Below are 24,839 nucleotides of genomic sequence, written 5' to 3' on the forward strand. Positions count from 1 at the left end.
TTTGAAGTTGTACCCAAATCAGACAAAGAAGAATTAGATGCCTTAGGGAGCCTGAAGACTTTTTAAATTGGAGCACAGAGTGGGTTAATAGGAGTTTCTAAAGAAATAGGAAGGATAGCGGGGCTATGTTGGCCTGAGGGGAACCTTTAAAGACTGTACATGCATGGTCCAGGTGGAAAAGTTCTGCTTCTGGATGTACTTGCACAGTACTCAGGAAGTTGTTCTATACATGATATATAGTTTTATGGTTTTAACTGTAGAGGAAAAGGGAATCCATTAAAGACATTGCCTTAGAAGGTGAAGTTGGAGAGAACTCTGAGGAGAAGAATGATTGACCAAATTATTTTGAAGAAATGTTTAGGGAAAATAAAAGTTAAAATTGACTCTTTGCTTCATTTGTAGACAGATGGGCAGATGAAGATGATGATGAAGATGATGATGTATTGTGGTGGTGGTGGTAACAGTAATAGTAGTTGTAACAACTCTGTGGTATAGAACTCTGGACCTGGGGCCAAGAAGACTTTTTATCCAAATTTCAGTTCAAATCCAGCCTGAAGCACTAACTAGATGTGTGACCCAGGGCAAGTCATTAACCCTTGGTCTATCTCAATTTCTTTATCTGAAAAATGGAAATAATAAAATTACCTACATACCAGGGTTATTGAGTATAAAATGAGCTAACATTTGTAAAGTTCTTTGAAAACCTCAACATACTTTATAAATGGTAGTTATTGTTTATCACTTTCATCTTTACTATAATTTACATCATTATTATTGTCAATATCATCGTAGCCATAGTTCTTTGGAGAGATGCAGATATAAATCTCCCACCAGGTGTTCTAGGAGAGACAAAGATGAGAGGAAGAAGTGACAGTAGGGATATTCACACATAACACATTTATTAGGCAGTTGGTGGCACAGTGTTGGTCCTGTAGTTGGAAGTTCTGAGTTCAAATATAGCTTTAGACATTGTGTAATCCTGGACAAATCACTTAACCTCTATCTCCGTATCTTCAATTGGAAAATGGGTATATTAATGGAACTTACTTCACAGGACTGATGTGAGGATCAAATGAAATAACATTTGCTAACAAGTGCAGTGCTTGGCACATAGTAGATGTTTTATAAATGATTATTCCCTTCCTCTTCCTATTGCTGAGTAGTTGTAGACACTGAGCTTTGAAACAAAATGGGGGCAGCTAGGTGGTACAGTGGATAAAGTGCCAGCCCTGGATTCAGGAGTACCTGAGTTCAAATTAGGCCTCAGACACTTGACACTTACTAGCTGTGTGATCCTGGGCAAGTCACTTAACCCCCATTGCCCCGCAAAACAAAACAAAACAAAAAAGCAAAACAAAAACAACAACAAAAAAGAAACAAAGGGATGGGGTAATTCCTTGTCCTGTGACTTAACTGGTATAGAGAAGTCTCCAGTGAGGAAACTCCTTCTGCCAATACAGGTCAACACTTTCTCTGTAACTTATGAGCTCGGAGATCTACCCCTCTAAGCAACAGCTTATTTAAATTTGGTCAAAAATCTTGTTAGAAACACTGCTGACTTTTTTTTTTTTTTGCAAATAACAGTTTGTGTGTTTTAAAGGGCAGTGATTACAGAATAACAAATTCCACCAAGTACATAATTGCACTTTTTTTTTTGCAATTCATTATCATAAGCATTGACTAGAACCAGCTGTTAGAGTATTTACTTGATATAGAACAGAGTGGCTTGTTCATAGCAGTCAAGGTCTCACTGCTCAATAACGGCTATCTTGGAGGCATTCCAGGAAATGGTTTAACTCTATAAATAATGCAATCTTTCTACAATTTCCTCTCCCTCTAGGTTTTGGTCTCTTTAATGATTTCAAAATTATTCTGTCCCTCAGTATTATTGCACTGCTCTAAATCCTGGTAAATGGCTGGCACTTGGGAGCTGCAATGTTAGGGCAGATGCTAAGAAGCTCTTCAGTACGGCTTCATTTCACATTTCCAGATTATTTGGTGAAAAATCATATTGATGGAGAAAAAGCTTTGTAGAGAAAGGTTCTGCAGGTCTGGTTAGCTGTCGTAAGTACAGCCTCACTTGTCATTTGTGTTTCCAAATCTTTCTGGTTTTCACAGGAATGAAAATTATCAAGAAATCCTGATTTTGCTCTGCCCTTTTGATTCAGCCTTGCTAGGATGGCATATTGGATTAATATAAGGGCTGGGAATGCTCTGAATTGACTAACCACTGTGAAGCTTCCCCATGAGGAACTCATCAAGAATTCAGGTTTGAAAATAATTGCTTAAAAAAAGAATAGCAAAATGGGGGCAACTAGGTGGCGCAGTGGATAAAGCGCTGGCCCTGGATTCAGGAGGACCTGAATTCAAATCCAGGCTCAGACACTTCACACTTGCTAGCTGTGTAACCCTGGGCAAGTCACTTAACCCTCATTGCCCTGCAAAAAAACAAAACAAAACAAAACAAAAACAAAACAACAAAGGAATAGCAAAGTTGTGCATACTAGATTTGCAGTTTCACATGCAATCATCTTTTTTTATTATACTATGCTATGGAAATGCTTATTCCATAAATTAAAAATAAAATAAGGGAGGGGGCAGCTAGGTGGCACAGTGGATAAAGCACTGACCCTGGATTCAGGAGGACCTAAGTTCAAATCTGGCCTAGGTGTGTGACCCTGGGCAAGTCACTTAACCCTCATTACCCCACAAAATATCGAATAAAATAAGGTAAAAAAGAAATTTATTTTGAAAAGTCATCAGGGCTGAAAAAAAATCTAACTCAATTAAAAACAACAACAACAACCAAAAACCTTCACTGAGAGGAAGGGAATAAGCATTTATATAGTGCCTACTATGTGCCAGGTACTGTGACAGGTGCTTTTTACAAATATTAGCTCATGTGATCCTCGCATTAACTCTGTGAAGTAGGTTCTATTATTATTCACATTTTACACTTGAGAAAACTGAGACATACAATGGTGAGGTGACTTGATCAGGGTCATGCAGCTAGGAAGTGTCTGAGGGCAGATTTGAACTCAGGAAGATGAATCTTCCTGACTCCAGGGCCAGCATTCTATACTATAGAATACTATATTGTAGTATAGGGTTAACATCCATATATAATTGAAGGGAATTGACTAAATATTTTTTACCTCCAAATGCAGATTCTTATGAATATAAAAGAAAATTGGAATGTGAATGAGAATGAGTGGGAGATATGTGATATGGAGAAAGAATGGTAGATCTTACATCAGAAGATCTAGTTTCAAAGCCTGACTCTTTAACTTAGCTGTAGGACCTTGGGCAAATCACTCGAATCTTTCAGCCCCAGTTTTCCTATATGTAAAATGGGTTTAACAATAGTGTGTACTCTACAAATTTGTTGTGAATATCAATAATATTTCTAAATCATTTTGCAAACCTCAAAGCCCTTATATGAGGGTCTCTCCTCCTCCTCCTCCTTTTTCTCCACCTCCTCCAACTACTTCTGTGACTTTGGGTGAGTCATTATCCTCCTTTGGGGTGCAATTAGTCCATAAGCATTTTAAGCACCTACTATGTGTCGAGCATTGTGCTAAGCACTGAGTAAACAAAGGAAGGCAAAAACAAACAAAACAAATCAGCTCCTGCTCTCAAGGAGCTCAAGGTATGGTTTGGCAAACAATATGAAAATGATTGTGTACAATCAAAATATATATGCATATAATGAATTGGAAATACTCAACAGAGGGAAGGCACTAGCCTTAAGGGGTATCAACAAAAGCTATTTGTAAAAGATTTGGTTTTAGCTGATACCTTAGGGCATCCAGGAAAGCCAGGACAGATTTGTGAGGAGGGAGAGAATTCCTGGCATGGGGGGGACAGCCAGTGAAAATTCCGAGAAGTTGGAGATGGAATATTTTGGGTGAGGAACAGCAAAGAGGCCAATGTCACTGTATCTTAAGTATGTTAAGGGTGAAGTGTGTGTGTGTGTGTGTGTGTGTGTGTGTGTGTGAGACAGAGAGAGAGAGAGAGAGAGAGATAAAGTAAAAGAAGACTGGAAATCTAGGAGGAGCCTAGATTATTAAAGGCCTTAAAAGCCAAATAGTATTTTATATTTGATCATAGGGGTTATAACATTCATTTTCTTCACCTGTTCAATGAACAAATTGGTTTAGAGGACACCTCTTGTTCTATCATTCTATGTTGATTCTTCTATCTTTAAATTCCACAATTTAACTTCATTTCACACCAGTCACACACAAGGATGGTCACATATTATACCTTATTATTACCCAGAAGTATTCCACTTCATTATTTAGAAACTCTTTCTTCCCTTCATCTGACTATAATCTCCTGTCTTTCCATCTCTTCCAATCACATGGGCCTCTTTAACCTATTTTCTGCCCTCAGTACTTTCTCAGACCATTAGGCCTGCTCTGACTTCACTTTTCTCCATTTCTAATCTCATCCCTATAGTTACCCATTTTAACTCTGTGTGGTCCTCTGTTCTCAAATACTGCTTATCTCTTAAACCTTACCTCTAGTGGGCTACTGAATTTGAGTTGGAAGAAGTTGCACAACTCTGTTACCTGAGTAATATTAACACAAATATTATCTAGTTTCAACTGAGTCCACAATGAAATAAGGCAATTTTTCTTTCCTCTCTAACAGCATTTATATAGTTGAGCATTTTACAAATATTGTTTCACAACTGATTCCCTTTCTCAGACCTCAAAGAAATTATTCCAAACTTTTTCTCTTCCTCATACATCCAATATCTCCCACTCTCTCATTATCATCTGAGGATCTTGCCACTTAATTTAGTAAGAAAAATGAGGGCATTGGATCTAAGTTCCTTCTCTTTTTCTCATAGTCCCTTGACAACATTTTCAACTGTCTCCTTCTAGGGGCAGCTAGGTAGCACAGTGGATAGAACACTGGCCCTGGAGTCAAGATAACTTGAGATCAAATCTCATTTCAGATACTTACTAGCTGTGTGACCCTGGGAAAGTCACTCAACCCTATCTGCCTAAAAAAACATCCAGGGCCATCTCCAGTTGTCCTGATAGATATTTTGCCACTGAACCCAGATAGCTCAGGAAGAGAGAGTGAGGCTGGTGGCCTTACTTCAAATAAGCCCTCCCTCACTTTAATCTAATTCAGGGCAAGTCATGACATTATCCTGATGTCATGGTCCTCTTTGAGAATGAAGAACAAAACAACAACTGTCTTTTTCTTCCCCATATTTTCTGAAAGTGGATTTTTATCTGATAGGATTTTTGTCTTGACAAAGCTAACTTAGACATTTATGTCTGACTCCCTCCTCTCCCATTTCTCCAACAGATTACAGCCTCAATTTTCTCCCTTCTCTTGAATTTTTAACTTTTTTTCTATCCTTCCTTGAAACTCATTCAAGTATCCCAAATTAAAACAAACAAACAACAAAACCCTTCACTTCCATCCATTAGTGGATGGTAGACCCTGTCTTCCATTTAAACATGACTGGAGTTCTTTTTCAAACTCTTGAAAACTTTGTCTATGCTTTGCTTTTACTTCCTATCCTTTTGTTTAGTCTTCAACACTTTGGAATTTGACTTCTGACTTTATTACTCATCTGAAACGGCCCTTGTTAAAGTTACGTACAATGTGCCATATTTGACACCATTGACCATCCTCTCCTCCTGGATACTTTTTCCTTTCTGTGTTTATATATTACTAATCTTTCCTGCTTCTTTTCCTTTATATCTGATTGTTTCTTCTCTATATCCTTTTTATTGCTCACCATCATTATCATGCTTCCTAACTATGGGTGTTCATGTCCTCTACACTCTTTTTTGGTGGTCTCATGGTTTAATTATGGGTTTAATTGTCATCCTCATGTAGATCACTCTCAGATCTGTATTTTCAGCTTGATCTCTTCCCTGAACTGCAGGCTCATCATTGATAATTTCCTACAGTACTTTTATGCTGGATATCCTGGACACATTTTTAAATCAATTTGTTCAAAGCTGAACTAATTTTCCCTGAAATCTTCCCTCTTCAAACTTTCCCACTTCTGTTCAAGCCACCATTTTCTTCCAGTCTTCTAGGTTTATAGCTGTAACATTATCCTGGATTCCTCATTCCTTCTTTCACCCTACATATACAATCATTTGCCACATCTTGCCATTGTGTCTACCACATTTGTGCTGAAAACATGTGAACATTGTACTATTTCCATAACTTCAATGTATGCTGATGATTAAAGTCAATTAATGAGGCCATAGGAAGAGCAGTTGTATGAGGTAAGTAGAAGTGATTCAAGTTATAACTGGACCAGTTGCTGAGAGGAGCCAAGTCAGAGATCACAAGGGTAACCAAGTCCAAAGGACTGTGGAGGAATTAGGGATTCATAGTAATGCTCCAACATGAGAAAATCAATGAAGAGAAGGCTAGGGCAATGCTTCATCATCAAATATAAATTTGGAATTTGAAATAACACTGAAAATAACCTATTTCAACCTCTTCATTTGTTAGATTAAGAAACTGATACCCGGGGCAGCTAGTTGGCGCAGTGGATAGAGCATGGAACCCAGGAGTACCTGAGTTCAAATCCAGCCTCAGACACTTAACACTTACTAGCTCTGTGACCCTGGGCAAGTCACTTAACCCCAATTGCCTCACTAAAAAAATAAAAATAAAAATAAAAGAAACTGATAACCATAGATATGAAGTGAATTGCTCAGAGTCACAGTCATCATAAATGATAGAGTTAAGTTTCAAACACTGCTCCTTTGATTCCAACTTCAGGATAATTTCCAGTGTACCAAGTCATTTCTGGAGAAGACAAGAATAGTTATACATTAAACTATGGTTTATGTCACTCAAGAAGAAAGAATAGCTTGGTATCATGATATGAATGGATTCAACATAATTTCTGGGTCCTGGCTACTTTCATTCTAATGCCTTCCCAGAAGCACATAGCTAGTGTATATGTGTCTTAGGTAAAACTTAAATCCATGTCTTCATGGATCTGAGGCTGCATCCCTATTCTTCCATACTGCCTAACAGAAAGGTGAGAAGGCTGTGCTCATTCTTCAGTATTTCTGAATTGTGCAATGAGTGACAGCATAATGTTGAGTGTGACAAAGTAAAATTTAGACTCCTTGTTTCCAGAGCTAAGGCCCAGCAAGCAAGCAGCACCTTGAGTTTGGCAGAACAATAATCCATTGAGATCACCCCCTGGATGATCTCACTCACTGGTCTAGTCATACAATTCACCAGGTTTTCTCTGGTCAAAGACAAACACTGGACAAAGTCAGAATATCCTGCAGTGAATCAAACTTGTCACATGCTTGCTGCTCCCTCATTGTTAGGGCTACAACTCACTGAGAAGTCACTAGTATACGTATTGAGATCTCCCCACTCTACTTTGGTCCCATTCACTAGGGGTGGGGCCCTGACATGTGTCTATAGCTCTACCTTGCTTGCAAGCCTTAAATAAACTTTATCTCTAATCCCTGACACCTGTCTCTGGCCTATTCTATGTAGCTCCAGCCGAAGAGAAAAGTCCAGTTGACAAATGGTTAGGGACCAAGCAGTCTCCTGTGTGCAATTGCCAGGGCACATAGATCTAAAGACACATCCATCTGATTTTACCAAAACAAACAAAAAACCCCATCATTATTAAAATGATTTATGGTCTTCTTGAATAGGAAATGTTAAATGAAGAAGCAAACGAAATATTCTAAATTATTTATGTTTTTATTATGCTAACGGAAGTCTCTAGCTCTCTGAAGTACATCATTCTGTGAGAGACTAAAGAAGAATCATGAAAATGAGGGATCTACTCTTATGTTGTTAACTGAAAACATTAGGCACATGCCTCTGTGCAGTTCATGGAAGATATTTAATGGGGGCTTCCTTTGTTTTCCAAGTGACCATACAGTACTGATGGTTTGTGCTAATGTATGTGTAAACAAATGTCAAGAAGTCCAGTGTCTGTCTTAGAGCTTCCTGGCTGATATTTGGACTTTTTTCATCAGTGATGATTTCCTTGCATTGTTTCCCTCTCTCCTAAAAAGCTAAGCAATTAACACAAGACCACAATGCAACCCACAATGGTAAGAAGCTGCTTTTTCTATATCTACATGCATGAAGGTATGAGCCTGGAGTGAGTGGACCTATGTTTAAATCCCATCTCTAATGCTTACTAGTTGTGTGATCTTGGGCAAATAACTTAAGCTCTCTAATTGTCAATTTCTTCAACTGTAAAATGAGGGGAGAGACAGAGATGGAGACAGACACATACAGAGACAGAAAGAGACAGAGAGACAGAGACAGAGAGACAGAGAAAGAGACAGAGACAGAGAGAGAGAGAGAGAGAGAGAGAGAGAGAGAGAGAGAGAGAGAGAGAGAGATCTTTCCCCGTTAGATTGTAAACTCCTTGAGAGAAGGGACCATCCTTCTGTTTTCATGTTTGTATCCTAGTACTTAGAACAGTGTATAGCACAAAATAGGGCTTAATAAATGTGTATTGACTGACCTATTGAAAGTGACAGACAGAGACAGAAAGAGACAGATGTAGAGAGACAGAGACAGAGAGATATACAGCAAGTGACAGACAAATATGTAGCCAAAGAGAGAATAATTAAGTAGTGTCTGCAGATGACTAGTATTCTGCTTATGAGTTTTCTTAAGTTTGGTTTTTGCTGAATTCAGTCAGTAACTTACTATCACCTGCTTCTAAGAGACACTATGTCCCAAGGTAATGAGTTCAGGCACTACAGAGAATTTATTTTCCTCTTTGATAAAAACTGCAGTGACCCCATCTCTTCAGAGAGATTTATTGGAATGAAAAGTTACTTTTGCTTAGTGGCTCAGTAACTTAACAATGCTATTTCTCATCTTGACTCTGTGAGTCTTATGGGGCATTGACACTGGACAGCTATCTTCTCTCCCCTTCAGGTACCTCCACTATGAATTGAGGCTAATGGAGCCATCCTTCCATCCTATTTACTCTATGGTTTGGCTGTATTCCTTGAACAGTGTCTTGGATAATAACAATTATAGTATCTGAAGCTGGCAGGGACTTCAGAAGTCATTTAGGCAGCTTGACAGAGTCTGAGGAAGTTAAGTGATTTCCCCAAGCCTCAAAGATGGAATTTGAACCAATATCCTCTGATTCTATAATCAGGGTTCTTTAATCGGTACCAAGCTGTTTCCATAGTAACAATGCTCTGGTTTCTAAGTGGTCAGTGATGGGTTCACAGGTTTTAGAGTTTTAAGTACCTTAAATTTGTAATAGGAAAAAGGCCTTAGTAATCATCTATAGAGTTTCTTAGCCTGGTGTCCATGAACTTAAAAAAATATCTTGATAGCTGTATTACTATATAATTTGTTTCCTTTTTAATCCTATATGTTTTATTCTATACATTTAAAAACATTCTGTGGAGTCCATTGGTTTCATTAAATTGCCAAAGGGTCCAAGACAAAAAAAAAAAGTTAAGAACACCTAGCCTGGTATTAGTTTTCTCCAGAAAGAAATATTTTACCAAAAGTTATGTAGAAACCAGAAGTGGAGCTAACAGAGGAAGACCAGGGCTTTGAACCCAGATTGTAGGATCATATGTAATAATAACAATAGCTATGGTTAACATTTATATAGCACTTAATATGTCACAGGTAATAAGCATTTGATCCTCACAACCCTGGGAGGTAAGTGCTACTATTATCCACATTTAACAAATTTTTCAGTGGTCTAGGAGGGAATAGGTAGGGAGGAGTAAAAATAAATGTTAGTTGAAAAAATAGGACCTCCTTTAAAGGGTCTGTGATCTCATAAGAAAATCAATTTTGCTTTTGTGCAGTTCTTTTTAACTACTTGTTCCCCATTTTGGGGGAGTCAGGGTTGTGATTTCATAGGCTCATTGCATGTGTTTATTCCTGCAATTTATTTTTCTTGTCTAATTGTCATAGCTAGTACATTTCTAGTAAAATATATAATAATAATGATTATAATGACCTTATTGGAAAGGTTCATAGTTTGTCTCCATTACAGATAACTCTTGCTCTTAGATTTTAGACAGATATTTCTTTTCATTTTAAGAAAAGCTCCATTTATTCTTATATTTTCTAGTGTCTTTAGCAAGAATGGTTAATAATAATAATAATTTTTAATAAAAATATTTGTATTTTATCAAAAGCTTTTTCAACATCTATTGATATAATACTATGATTTTTGGTGGTTTTATTATTGATATGGTCAATTATACTTACAGTATTCCTATTACAAAATAAGCCCTGTATTCCTGGTATAAATTCAAACTAATCATAGTATCTGATCTTTATGATTTTTTTCTGTGGTCTTCTTGATATTTAATTTTTTCATCAATTTCATTATGGAAATTGATCTATAGTTTTCTTTCTCTGTTTTTGCTGTCCCTGATTTAGGTATCAAAATTATATTTGTATCATAGAAGGAATTTGGTAGGACTCCATTTTCACTTATTTTGTCAAACAAATTGTATTGTATTGGAGTTAATTGTTCTTTCGATGTTTGATAGAATTCACTAGTAAACCTATCTAGTCTTTTTTCCCCCTTAGGGAACATTTTTATGGTTTACTCAATTTCTTTTTCTAAGAGAGGGTTATATAATTATTCTATTTCCTCATCTGTCAATCTGGGCAATTTACATTTTTTTTTTGGTAAATATTCACCCATTTTACTTAGATTGTTAGTTTTATTGGCATAAAGTTAGGTAAAATAGCTCCAAATAATTACTTTAATTTCATTTTCATTGGTTATACATTCACCCTGTTAGTTTTTGATAGTGGTAATTTGTTTTTCCTTCTTTTTTCCCTTAAATCAAGTTAGACAATTGTTTATTTCATTGATTTATCACCTATAAAACTAGCTCCTAGTTTTATTTATTAATTCATTTTACTTTAAATTTTATCAATCTTTCCTTTAATTTTTCTGATAGCTATTTTTATATTTAATTGGGGCGGTTAATTAGTTATTTTTCCATTTTTTTTAGTTGCATGCCCAATTCATTGATCTGCTCTTTCTCTCCTTTATTGATGTAAATGTTTAGAGGCATAAATTTCTCCCTAAGTAATGCTTTGGCCGCATCCCACAGATTTTGGTATGTTGTCTTGCCATTGTCATTCTCTTCAATGAAATTATTGATTGTTTCTATAATTTGTTCCTTGACCTAATATTCTTTAATCTGTGCTTCCATTGCTATTTATTGAATATGATTGCGTTTACTATTTCTTCTTTTCTGCATTTGTTTTTGAGGTTTGTATGCCCTAACAAATGGTCAATTTTTGTGAAGGTGCCATGTACAGCTGAGGAAAGGGTATAATAATTTCTATTCTTATTCGATATTATCCATACTTAACTTGACTAAAGTTGTATTCACTCAATAGTGTAAAATTAATGAAAGCTACCTTTGGGGTTAACAACAACATGTAACAAAATAAAGACATTTCTTTCTAAAATAAATGTGGAGTCAAAGAATAAAAGTTGAAGTTAAAAAAAAAAAGAAAGAAATGATCATGAAGGAACAGGTTTGAAACATCATGACCTAAACTTCACAACATTTCTCCTACAGGTAAATCAATTGTTTTTTGTGGGACTGAATTCCAGGATGCTAGGGTATGTAATATGGTAGAAAGGAGGAAGAGAACAGAGGAGAATGTGTGGTGTACCCTAAACAATTCAAAGTTAACAATGAAGGAAAAATAACTCCTGTAGTCTTTCAGGAAAAAGAGAGACTATAGAACATTAGGTGAAGAAGTAAAGAAATGGATTGAAATGGGGAAAATGTGGTCTTATTTTAGTTATGGGAGAGGGTCACACAGAAGAACTCTCTATTGGGGAAGAGACATTATTTAATAAAAGATGGGGATCATACAATGAGTAAAATCTTAAGAGTAGTATATTCGTCCTATCTTAGAATAAGGAGAATCAGAACTCCTGAAAATAATTAACACCCAGAAGAGTGGGAAGTCAGGAATTTAGAGAGGTTTTATGGCAAATGGAAAAAAAAAAAGCCCAATGATCATATGGAGGGCAAAGAAGAATAATGAACTTCACAAACAGGAACATAGGAAAAATCATACCATGGGTCAAAATGTCTATCCTTTCTATTACCTTTAAGAACTGATATTTCTAAGGGTGAGAAACAACAGCAAAAAGAGGTAAAGGAGCAATATCTATAAAATGATAACATCAAAATTGTTATGAAGAAGGATTTCAAAATATGTGTTTTTGAAGCTTATATCCCATTAATGACACAAAGACTAAATAAGGAATAAGGATGAGAGCCATGGATCCAAGAATAAAAGTCTAGAATACTCAGAGAGGGAAGATAAGTAATGAAAGGAATGAGGAAAAGAAATTATTTCTACAAAAAAAGTTGCAGAAATGAAATATCTAACAAACAAAACAAGCATTTGGGGAAAAGAGTGAGGGAGATTTTACTTGACTATTGAAAGAAAAGGGAAAAAATGGAAAAATTAAATAGATTAAAAATAAGAAATACCTAAAGACTTAATAAATTAAAGAAAACTCTAAAATTACTAAAAGGGGGATATATGGACAGGGACTTGAGGGCGAGGGGAAGAGAGTTGGTGGGAATAATATTGTCAGTGTATTAAGCTGAAATAATTGAATAAAAAAAGGAAAATATTGGATGTTGGAGGGGATGTTAGAAAACTGGGACACTAATCCACTGATGGTTGAGTTCTGAATTGATCCAAACATTCAGGAGAACAATTTGGAACTACACCCAAAAGGCCATAAAATTGTTTATACCCTATGATCAAGCACCAGCATTGCTAGGTTTATATCCCAAAGATATCCCCAAAAAGAGAAACAGACCTATTTGCACAAAAATATTTAGAGTAGCTCTTTTTGTGATAGCTAAGAATTGGAAATCAAAGGAATGCCCATCAATTGGAGAATGACTAAACAAACTCTGGTAAATGATTGTAATGGAATATTATTGTACTATAAGAAATAACAAATAGGACAATTTCAGAAAGGCCTGGAAAGATTTATATAAACTCATTTATAGGGAAGTGAGCAGAACCAAGAGAAAATTGTGTACATAGACAGCAATATTGTTTGATGAAGAACTGTGAATGACTTAATTATTCTCAGCAATACAATGATCCAAGATAATCCCAGTGGACTAGGAAGAATCATACTATCCACATACAAAGAAAGTGCTTGTATTGACTGAACACAGATAGAAGCATGCTATTTTTTACTCTCCTTTATTTTTTCTTTTATTCAAGTTTTCTTATACAAAATGACTTATGTAGTAATGTTTTACATAATTGTACATGTGTAACCAATATCTGATTGCTTACCACGTCAGGAAGGGGGGAGGGATAGAATTTGGAATCCAGAACTTTAAATAAAAATATTTATTATTACCATTAAAAAATAAAATAATTGAAGAGACAAAGTAATATATTTAGACTGGAAGAGAGTAGGAAAATTCATTCCTTTCAAGTAGTCCTCACTGTGGCACAACCTCTAGGCCTTTTAACACTTTTACCACTCTGGTTATTTTCATCTAGGTGCTCTCCAGATTGCCGTTGCTTCCTAAAAACTGAGGTCCAGAGTGGAACACAGTACTCCAAATGTAATCTGACAAGGGTAGGTTGGGGAGGTGAAACTCTTCCCATATTGTGAGTGCCGTGGTTCACAGTGTAGTCTAAAATGAAATTTTCTTTTTGACATTGCTTGATAACTGTGTCATACTAATGATTTATATAGAATTGTAATCCACCAAAACCCCCAGATCTTCTCTCTGCATTTCACAAAAGAAATGTAAAAATACTCTCTTGCAAATCCCTACACTATAGGGATTTTCTCATATATAGTCTAATTTTTAGATAGATTTTCTATTTTTTTCTTCCATTTATTCTTATTTATTTTTTTAGGAATTTTCCCCTTACATGCAAAAAAACTAATTTTTCATATTGATTTTTTAAAACTTTGCATTACAAATTTTCTTCCTTCCTCCCTCCCCAACTTAAGAAAGCAAGCAATTCAATATAAGTTATACATGTGCAGTCATGTAAAACATCTCTACATTAGTCAAGTTGTGAAAGAAAACCAACAAAATACCTTCAGAAAGAGGAACCAACAAAAATATGCTTCAATCTGTATTCAGATACCATCAGTTCTTTCTCTGTAGATGGACTGCATTTTTCATAAGTACTTCTGATAGCGTCCTGCTCATCATTTCTTTCACAATTACAATTGCTACCTGTATTACCCTCCATCCTATTCCCTCCCTTTGATATTTACTCTATTTTCTATTTTCTTTCATCCTATCCCTCTACAAAAGTGTTTTGCTTTTTACTATCCCCTCCCATAATCTGCCCTCTCTTCCTTTACCTCTCCCCGCTTATCTACTTCCCCTCCCACTTTATCACAGGGCAAGATATATTACTATTCCCACATGAGTGTGTATGTTATTCCCTCTTTGAGGCAATTCTGATGAGAGTAAGGTTCACTCACTCCCTCACTCTTTCCCTATCTTCCCCTCCACTCCATAAGCTTTTTCTTGTTTCTTTTATGTGAGCTACTTTATCACCTTCCACCTCTCCCTTTCCCTTTCTTCCAGTCCATTCCTCTTACCCCATAACCTTATTTTAAAGATGTCAACATGGATCAGCAAGGTGACACAATGGACAAAGCACCAGCCCTGGACCCAGGAGACTCTGAGACCAAATCTGGGCCTAGACATAAGCCCCCAAAAAAGGATAAATAAAAAATAAATGCTTTACAGATAGCATCCCTTCATATTCAATTCACACCTGTGCCCTCTGTCTTAGTATATTCCTTTCTGGTGCCCTAATACTCATAAAATTCTTATGAGTTACAATTATCATCTTCTCATGTAGGGATGTAAACTGTTTAACCATGCTTCCCTACAGTCTTGTATTTGAAAGTAAAATATTCTATTCAGTTCAAGTCTTTTTATCACGCATGCCTGAAAGTCATCTTTTTCTTTGAAGTCCCATTTTTGCCCTGAAAGATTATACTCAGTTTTTCTGGGTAGCTGATTTTGGTTGTAATTCCATTTCCTTTGCCCTCTGGAATATCATATTCCATGCCCTTTGATCCTTTAATGTAGAAGCTCCTAGATCTTGGGTTATCCTGACTGTAGCTCCACAGTACTTTAATTGTTTCTTTCTGGCTGCTTGCAATATTTTCTCCTTGACCTGGGATCTCTGAAATTTGGCTATAATATTTCAGGAAGTTTTCCTTTTAGGATCTCTTTCAGGAGGTGATTAATGGATTCTTTCAATTTCTATTTTACTTTCTGCTTCTAGAATATCAGGGCAATTTTCCCTGACAATTTTTGGAAGATGATGTCTAAGCTCTTTTTTTGGTCATGTTTTTCAGCTACTCCAATACTTTTCAAATTATTTATTCTGGATCTATTTTTCCAGTTCAGCTGTTTTTCCAAGGAGATATTTCACATTGCCCTCTATTTTTTATTTATTTGGATTTGCTTTATTGTGTCTTGATTTCTCATAAAGTCATTAGCTTCTATTTGCTCTATCCTTCTTTGTAAGCAATGATTTTCTTCAGAGAGCTTTTTGCATTTCCTGATTGATTTGGCCAATTTGGCTTTTCAAGCTATTGACTTTTTTCATGACCCTCCTGTATCACTCTCATTTCTCTTTCCATTTTTTCTTCTACCTCTTTTACTTTGTCATCAAAGTCCTTTTTGAGCACTTCCATGGCCTGAGACCAATTCATATTTTTCTTGGAAGTTTTGGATGTAGGAGCTTTGACTTTGTTATCTTCTTCTGAGGGTATATGTTGATCTACCTTGTCATCAAAGATATGTTTGATGGTCTGCTGCTTTCTCTGCCTGGTCATCTTGCCTGTCTATTTCTTGACTCTTAACTCCTTTTTTTTTTTTTTTAGTGAGGCAATTGGGGTTAAGTGACTTGCCCAAGATCACACAGCTAGTGAGTGTTAAGTGTCTGAGGCCAGATTTGAACTCAGGTACTCCTGACTCCAGGGCTGGTGCTCTATCCACTGTGCCACCTAGCTGCCCCTTTTTAAAGTGGAGCACTGCTTCCATGATGCACTATACCAAGCTTCAGTGGGTCCCAGGTGGTTCGATTTAAGAAGAGGCTTGTTTTCAGCCCTCCTGGCCTGTAAGTAAGCAATGGCCTGCATTTTCTTTAACCTGGAAGCAGAAATATGATTGTTATCTGATTCTCTGTGTTCATAAGCTTGGTTTGCCTTTGCCCCTCCCCCACTGGGCCTCTGCCACTCAAGTCTGCTTCCTGGGCAATATGCTCTACCTCTGCTCCCACAGAGATACCCACTATTTCGCCCCCAGGCAACTGCTGGACCCCTTACCCTTCTGTGAGCTGAGATTCAGAAGAAGCCACTGATGCTGATGATTCTGAGGCTCTGGATATGCAACCTGCCTGGGGTTGAATATGTGCCACACACTGAGCTCCTCTTTCACCCTGGTGTAACAGAACCCTCCTGCAGAACTTCTAAGATGTCTGTGACTGGGAAACTATCTCAGTCTGGTTTTTTGTGGGTTCTGCTGCTCTAGGATTTGTCTTATGGCATTTTTCGGTGGTATTTGGATAGATCTGTTGGGTGCTCCAAGAATCACAGTCTTACCTCTGCCATCTTGGCACTGACCCTTCCTCTCTTCTGTTTATTCCCATTTGTATTTTGTTTTTTGGGGGTTGGGCAATGACGATTAAGTAACTTACTCAGGGTCACACAGCTAGTAAGTGTCAAGGTTGAATTTGAACTCAGGGCCTCCTGAATCCAGGGCCAGTGCTTTATGCACTGAACCACCTAGCTGCCCCCTATTCTTATTAGTAATTTATCTTTAAATAAGGCTTTAATTTTTTTAGCAAAATAATGAATTAAAGAAATACTAAGTTATTTCTTAGCATCATTCATTCCCCCGTTAGACCTGGGAAACAGAGAATTAGGAAGATAATGGATTTGGCTGGGCTAATCCAGCAGATAATGGCAAAGGTGGCATTTGAAAATGAAGTTCTTCTATTTCATGACTCACCTTCCTAAAGCAGCCAAGGGGAGAAGACTGGGGCATAGAGGAGAACTGACGAAATTTTCTTAAACTTCATGACTTCTTTTAATCTTTGACTTTCATTTCTGGTATCCTCTGAGGGGCATGAGGTGTGAGTTCTTAAAAAGTTGTTTTCCCATTGAAAACATGATATATCCTATTGCTTTGTATTTTGGTTGGAAAATGGCCCCTATTTCTGAAGAAAAAGTTAAGACTTTTGATTTTTATGAGAAACGTTGTGCTCATCTCCGTTTTCTTGTTCTCCATGTTTCAGGTATCATTAATTTCTTTGCTGTGCAGATGTTTTTCTTAAAGAAGTATAACTACATCTGGAGTCATTTACTTTTTTCCCATTTAGATATTTTTCTTAAACAGTGAATCATTTTAAAATTCCTATTGCATATTATGCCAGTGTTTAATCTAACTGGACCAAAGATAAACTATAATATTGCTTGCATATTAAGGTCATTACTTAACAGAGTGAGCATGATGAAGATTAAGTAATCGTCAAGATGGCATCTTGGTGGTAAGAATTTTAAGAATGAGTCCCAGTTGGATAGAAGTAGGTCTTGCAAAATACCATTGATGTATTATCTTGGTTTAACTAGATGTACCTAGCAAACCTTAAATACTATATAAATGTCACTAGATGTTAGTTATTATTATTTACAACAAAAATCCTAAAACAAATGGAAACTAAGTTTTGTAATGATTGGAATGATGCCACCTACTGGAGACTTGCTGTGGGAAAGCTCTGCCATGAGGAAAATGCCTCAGAGGCATTGTGGCTTTTCCTTGGCGTCAGGAAATGATGTTTACTCATGGGTGCTGTCTATCAAGGCTACCAGCCAATCAACTTGAGAAGCCTCCTATTTTCTGGGAGGAGACAGGAAGGAGGAAAGGGAGCCTGCGTGGAGAGCTCTCGCACTTTTGGGATCCTGACTTGGTGGTGGTGGCGGCAGAGGACTTCACAGGAAATTTGAGGAAAGATAGGAATGCCAGGCTGTTGGAATTCTGTTCTCAATCTTTTTCTTTCTATTTTCCAATAAACCCTTAAAAACCTAAACTCGTTTTATCAGTGATTTTAGTCAGTTTCCCCCAAAACTGGGGGAACAGATTAGAATCCACTTTTAGAATCTTAAATTATACAGTTTTGTGACCTTCACATTGCAATCAAGCTATCAGATGAGACTTAGCTGACTCAAAACATGTGGCATTATGACCATTTACATCAATGGGATACTCATGCTAGTCTTTCATCATCTGCCCTCTCAACAGAAAGTCATAGTAAGTAGCAGTCTGCTTTTCCCTTTAAGGACCTATGAATGTTACTATTATAAGTGACTGTCTTTAGGGATCCCCGATATTGATCTTGAATGGACTCTAGGTGCTGTCTAGTCCAAATCTCTCATTTTAAAGAAGAGGAAACCTGAAGCAGAGGGAAGTTAATGAATTTCTTGACCAAAGTTGCCCAGGTAATAAGTATCAGAATGTTAACCAGGGGTGTATTGGATCCAGCTCATATCTTTTGTAGGAAATCTCCTTGTTAGAGTTTCACTGTGAGCATTTACACATTTGGAAATCTGGAAGCTACAAATCAGGATTTGATTTCTCATTTTGAAAACTGTCTAAACTTTAAAAAGTGATGGAGAAAATATTATTAATGCACATTTAAAGGAATTTAATCTTTAATCCCTCCCACAAAAAAAGAGCTGCTTGTTAAATATTTACCAGCACATTGCTGATTTGAACCCAGGTCCCTTGGGTTCAAGAGTCAGTCCTCTTTCTTCTGAAGCACTGCCTACTTTTTCTTCCTAAATACCTGTCAATAACTGTGGTTAGGTTTTCAAGAAGTCCTAATGAAACAAAGCACTACTAGACATGGTTGTTCTGTAAAATATAGATTACAAACCTGCTGCCAAACACATTTTGCAACTGGGAAGAGGAATGAGAGCAGGGTGTGTGTTTACCCTCTTACAGAAAAGGAAATGTGAAATTTGTATGTGCGGAGAAGAAAGTGGAGCACCAATCTTTCTGGTTGCTGATGTACTCCTCTTGTGCTGAATACTTCATCTAGGTTTGGAGAGAAGACAGTAGGCTCCTGGACTCCTATTAGTATAGTAAAGTTAGAAATGAGCTTTAATAATAATGGCAATAAAATGAAATCTTGTTTCCTCATTGCAGATAAACTTTTATTATCCTACCCTATCAGTTCTTTGTTTCAATTAACTGTGCAGCTGGAGAAACAAGTTAATGGCTCAGAGAGCTGCAAGTCTCAGAGGGGTGATCAATGTTAGAAACCACTGAGAATCACAAATGGCTTTCTCCTGCTTCAAAGAGTTGCACTATTCAGAAAGAAATTTGTTTTAAAATCATATGAAAATCCAAATGCCTAGAATAAGATATTTTCTTCAAAAAAGGTGTTTTGTATAAAACCTTTTATTTTTCTCATTGCCTTCTTCCTTCCAAATCACACACCCTCTTCCCAACTAGGCAACGGGCTGTAAAGTTCCAGTGATGGGCAAAGACTATCTCACTGATTTAAATGACCTCATTATTTTTGGCCTTGTATTTATGTAGTTCAAGTTCAAAGAGTCCTTATTTTTATGTTCTTCCCAGCTGAGGTACTTAAGTGGTATGGTGGTTATAGAGTCAGGAAGTTGTTGTTTGAGTCATTTCAGTCAAATCCAACTTTTTATAACTGCATCTGGGGCTTTTGTGGCAAAGATACTGGAGTTTATGATTTCTTCCTCTAGATTTTTGTTGTTGTTGCTGTTTAGTTTTTTTGGTCTTTTGTTTGTTTAACAGATGAGGAAACTGAGATAAACAGGGTTAAGTGGCTTGCCCAGGGTTACATAGCTACTAAGTGTCTGAGGCCAAATTTGAACTCAGGTCTTCCTGACTCCCAGTCCAATGCTCCATCTACTCTACCACCTACACCACAACAGCCCTATGCCAGTAACTATGGAGGAAGACTTGGGTGCGAATCTTGTCTTAGCCATTTACCAGCTGCATGAGCTCTGTGGGCAAGTCCTTTAAGCCTCTCGGATTTGATTTCCTCACCTATAGAATGAGAGTTGGAGCTGATGGCTCCTAAGGTCTCCTCTAAATATAATGCTATGATAGGATTATTCAGTTATTACTTTTCTTCATCTTTCCCAGAATCCAGTCCTATTCTTACACAAGTTTCTTCAATAGCAGCCTTCTCTCACAAATCATGCTTCCAAACTTTGAAGGCTTTGTGATCCAATTGATGTAAATAGTCCCATTAGGAGATAATGCAATGTACTCATCTCTGCCTATCCTATGAGGCTCTCATCTCTGACCTTCCATAATTCCCTCATATGAGGACCACCGAATGGACCTGGTAGCTTACCATCCTATTTCTTGCATATAGTGAATAGAAGGATAAAGACCAAATATGGTGGCTGAATATATTAATTCTTTTAATTTTTTTCATGTTTGTCCTTATACGTTATTAGGAAGATGGAACTGCTTTTGTTCCAAAGTGATATTTCAGTTCTTCCGTGTCCCCAGAATACTGTTTAATGTACTAGGGGAAGTACCTCATTAATGGACCTCGTGAAGGGCAAGGGAATCCTGTCTGGCTACAAAATACTCTGCTATCATGTTGAATACCAGCATGTGATTATAGTAATAAATTTTATTTTTCACATCCTGAAATATTTTCCTCACTAACTTCATCCCTTCCCACCACAGGCCCCTAGTACCATTTTGGGTATAATTGTTTTGAGAAATTATAGATACCATGGCCTCATTAGTCTTAAGACTTTCCCTGACATTGATCACGAATCAATAAGCTACTTGCTAGTGATTAGGGACATTCCATAGACAGAGTTAAATAGGAGGAATAGAATGTACTGGATTGCTTTCAAGAAATTACAAAGCTCCTTTACTGAACCCAAGCATTAATGAAAGTAAAAGTATCCATTTTAAAAGGTAACATTCTACAAGTGTTGGTATATAGCACCAAGACATGGAATACTCCTGCTTCTGAAGAATTACAAACAAATAAAATCCGGAGGGCAATGGAGAGGCTCATAGTGGATAGGAGTAGGCTTCACCATAGATCCAATGAGCAACTCTGAGGAAGAACAAGGATAAATGATTTTGTATAATCGGAAGAGGAAAAGGCTTGGTAACACAGCAATGATAAAGAATGATGGGTGAATAGTCACTGAATGCCACTATACCCAAGTGATGCCAAGAGAAAGAACATAAGGCATCTAACATATTGGGTGAGCCCCCTCTGGTAAATTAATGGGAGAAGAGAAGTAATAGACAGAATATGCTAGCAGGAATTAATCGCAATCTGTAGAGTGTAAAAGACCTCCCGGATTGATGAGATCATAATAGTTCCATGTGAGTATTTGAGATAGATGGTCCAGAACTAGAAAAAGAGAAGTTCCCCCTACCACCCCCCTTAATTCAAGAGCCTTTCCTAGGGATTTATAGTTTGGACTAGCATTGATGCACTCTTGAATATCCCATAAATCAAACAGGGGTTTAACTACATAGTAACAGAGCTGGGAAGGGTTATTAAAAACTGGCTACAGAAGACTTCAGAATGATGTCAAGTTTAGAGAGAACTAATAAATCCTGTGGGGGATAAAACATTCTTTGAGTGAGCTATGTATGCCACGCTGATAACAGACAGTGCCAGCTCCTTAATGCCACACTGGAGAAACATCCATAGGAATCAGTGAGCTCTATATTGCCACACTTCACAGAGGATATTATTTTGCAGGATGTGGGTCTGAGGTTCCACCACTGAGTGAATTGTAAGAGCCAACATAACCACCTCACTTCTTGCTTTGAGTGGGTGAAGAAAGAAAGTAGCCATTTTGGATGTTATGAGAATGGCTTGTGTGTGTGGAGGGGTGGGGTGGGGATGTGGGGTGTATGTGTATAAGTGACTAAAGGAATAACAACTGACCGACTCTGGCCTCAATTAGTAAAAGCAAGAAACTATATGTATAACAGGATCGCATGATCTACTTGGGAGGGTTTTGATATTGTATGAAGAGCATCTTTCATTTTCTCCACTCACCGTAACTTCTGAACAAGAAATGGAATTTATTGAGAAAGACTTCCATTAGGTAGGGCTGGGCACTGAGGTATCAGAGTGACAATACTTTGTATATAGTAAGACAGCAATATTGTTAATGTTGTTGTACAGTTGTTTGAGGCATGTCTCACTCTTCATGACCTCATTTGTTTGTTTGTTTGTTCTTTTGGCAAAGATACTGGAGTGGTTTGCCATTTCCTTCTCTAGCTCATTTTACAGACAAGCAAACCGAGGCCAACAGGGTTAAGTGACTTGCCCAGGGTTATACAGCTAGTAAATGTCTGAGGCCAGATCTAAACTCAGGTATACTCGACTCTGGTCCTGGTGCTCTACCCAATGAACCACCTAACTGCCCAGAAGAGTGTAATAAATATTTATAAAATTGAATTGAACCATTGCCATAAGCTAATTGATATCTGCAATTCATGTTCACCTACATTCTCTGTGTCCTAACTCTGTACAAATGGGCCAACAGAAAACAAAATACTGGAACCACATTCTCTTGGCCCCCAGCAGAAGAAATGCTTTTGCTAACTTGCAATTTAGTGTTATGCTCTTAGCTTTTATAGAAGATCAATACAAGAATTATCCCTTTAAATCTTGTTTCTGTCTTGCAAAACTATAGCTGAAGACATTCCAGCATGCCACTCTGTGTTCCTTATATAAAGACCCTCAGCACAAATTCCTTGGGTTACCTATTCACAGACACAGACACACACACACACACAAATACAATCCATTCTTGAACTTAATTCTAAGGAAAAATACCTTGGAATTGCCCTTATAAGATTTTTGTCAGCAATGGAGAAAAATATATAACTCAATACATATGTTTCTTTTCTTTCTCTTTTTATTCTAGAGTACTGAGAAGTAAATTCACTGTCCTGTTCTAATAATTAGCTAACCTCATGTGCTTGTTAGAATCTATTCATCTTATCTTTAAATAGTCTGTTTTCTTTTTATTCACAATATGTTTAATCTTGTAAATTACCTCTTTTCTTTTTTGGAGGCAGTTGGGGTATTAAACACCAATCAATAAATGACTTATATCCTGTCACCTTTTACTCTATCAATCAATCAATTAATGAATAATTATTATTTGCTAGCCACTGTGCTAAATGCTGGGGTAAGAAAAAGGGGCAAAAGACAGTCCCTGACCTCAAGGAGTTTACAATATAATGGGGAAGACAGCATGTAAACAAATATATGTATGTATGTGTGTATGTATGTATGCATCCATCCATCTATCCATCCATCCATCCATCTATCTATCTATCTATCTATCTATCTATCTATCTATCTATCTATCTATCTACCTACCTACGTATCAATCAATCATCTATCTGTCTGTCTATAAATCAAGGCATATATAGGGAAATTAGGAAATAATTTTAAAAGGACAGGTACTAATATTAAGAGGGGTTGGAGAAGGCTAGGTAAACTGATTCTTTTTCTTTAAAATACATTTTTCCTTTTACTCTCCAGAAGTTCTAAGCTTCAGTTTTCTCAAAACAAACATTAAGTAAATTTGGCTAGGAGATTGTTTGGGTAAACAGTATTGGCATCAGTGACGATGCTTAGATATACTGCTTCCTGTCCTGGTCCCTTGATTCAAGTTTGATATTTGTAGTAATGTGAAGCAGAGGGCTGACTAAATCTAGTAATGAAAATCAGCTAAAACAACACATCTCTGTTTTTGTTTCCATTGGATACAAAGTAATGGTTTAAACCAAAACTTGAGCAGGAACCAAACTTATTGGAGTGCATCCCTTTTAATTCTCTCTCTCTCTCTCTCTCTCTCTCTCTTTCTCTCTCTCTCTCTCTCTCTCTGTATGTGTGTATTTATGAGACAATGAGATTTGAATGTTACTAACCACCTCTCTCTCCCAACCAACCAAGAAAAAAAATATGAGTGACAGTCTTCCATGCTTGCTGAAATTGATGTTAAAATAAATGTTGTGATTTTTGGAACGTTTCCAAAATTTTTCAATAAAATAGAAGAAAGGGGTATGATTCTTGGGAAAATATATCTCTTCCCACTAATTCACTGGTCAAAAGGAAGCTTCATATATGTTTTGATTAATTGCCCTTTTATTCATATCTCTCTCTCTCTCTCTCTCTCTCTCTCTCTCTCTCACACACACACACACACACACACACACACACACACACACACACACACACACATACTCATACTGTTTTTTTTTTCTCTTTTAAGTAGAAAGAGTTCCAGATCAAGCACTTAACCAAGACCACTTGGGTCACAAGATCTGTTCAAAGCCCTAATTATGGTTTTCCTTTCTTCCCCCAAATGTATTGTTCAGATGATTTCCACATTTGTGGTGCTGGTGAGGAGACAAGAGAAATCATGCTTGTTCCTCTTGCCCCAACAGATGGTGCTAAACCCTAGAACGCATTACTCAACTTTTGTGTTTATATGCATCTCATCTTACTGATTAAGTTGTAAATCAGTTACAAAGGCAAGTAACATCTTTTTGGTTCACTTTGTAAACATCACCCTCCCTAGCTAGGTGTTATGCATCTTGTGGACTTTTTTTTTTTTTTTTTTGCAGGGCAACAAGGGTTAAACGACTTGCTCAGTGTCACAAAACTAGTAAGTGTCAAGTGTCTGAGGTCGAATTAGAGCTCAGGTCCTCTTGAATCCAGGGCCAGTGGTT

This window comes from Dromiciops gliroides, chromosome 1 (genome assembly GCF_019393635.1).
Source record: "Dromiciops gliroides isolate mDroGli1 chromosome 1, mDroGli1.pri, whole genome shotgun sequence".
Classification (NCBI taxonomy): domain Eukaryota; kingdom Metazoa; phylum Chordata; class Mammalia; order Microbiotheria; family Microbiotheriidae; genus Dromiciops; species Dromiciops gliroides.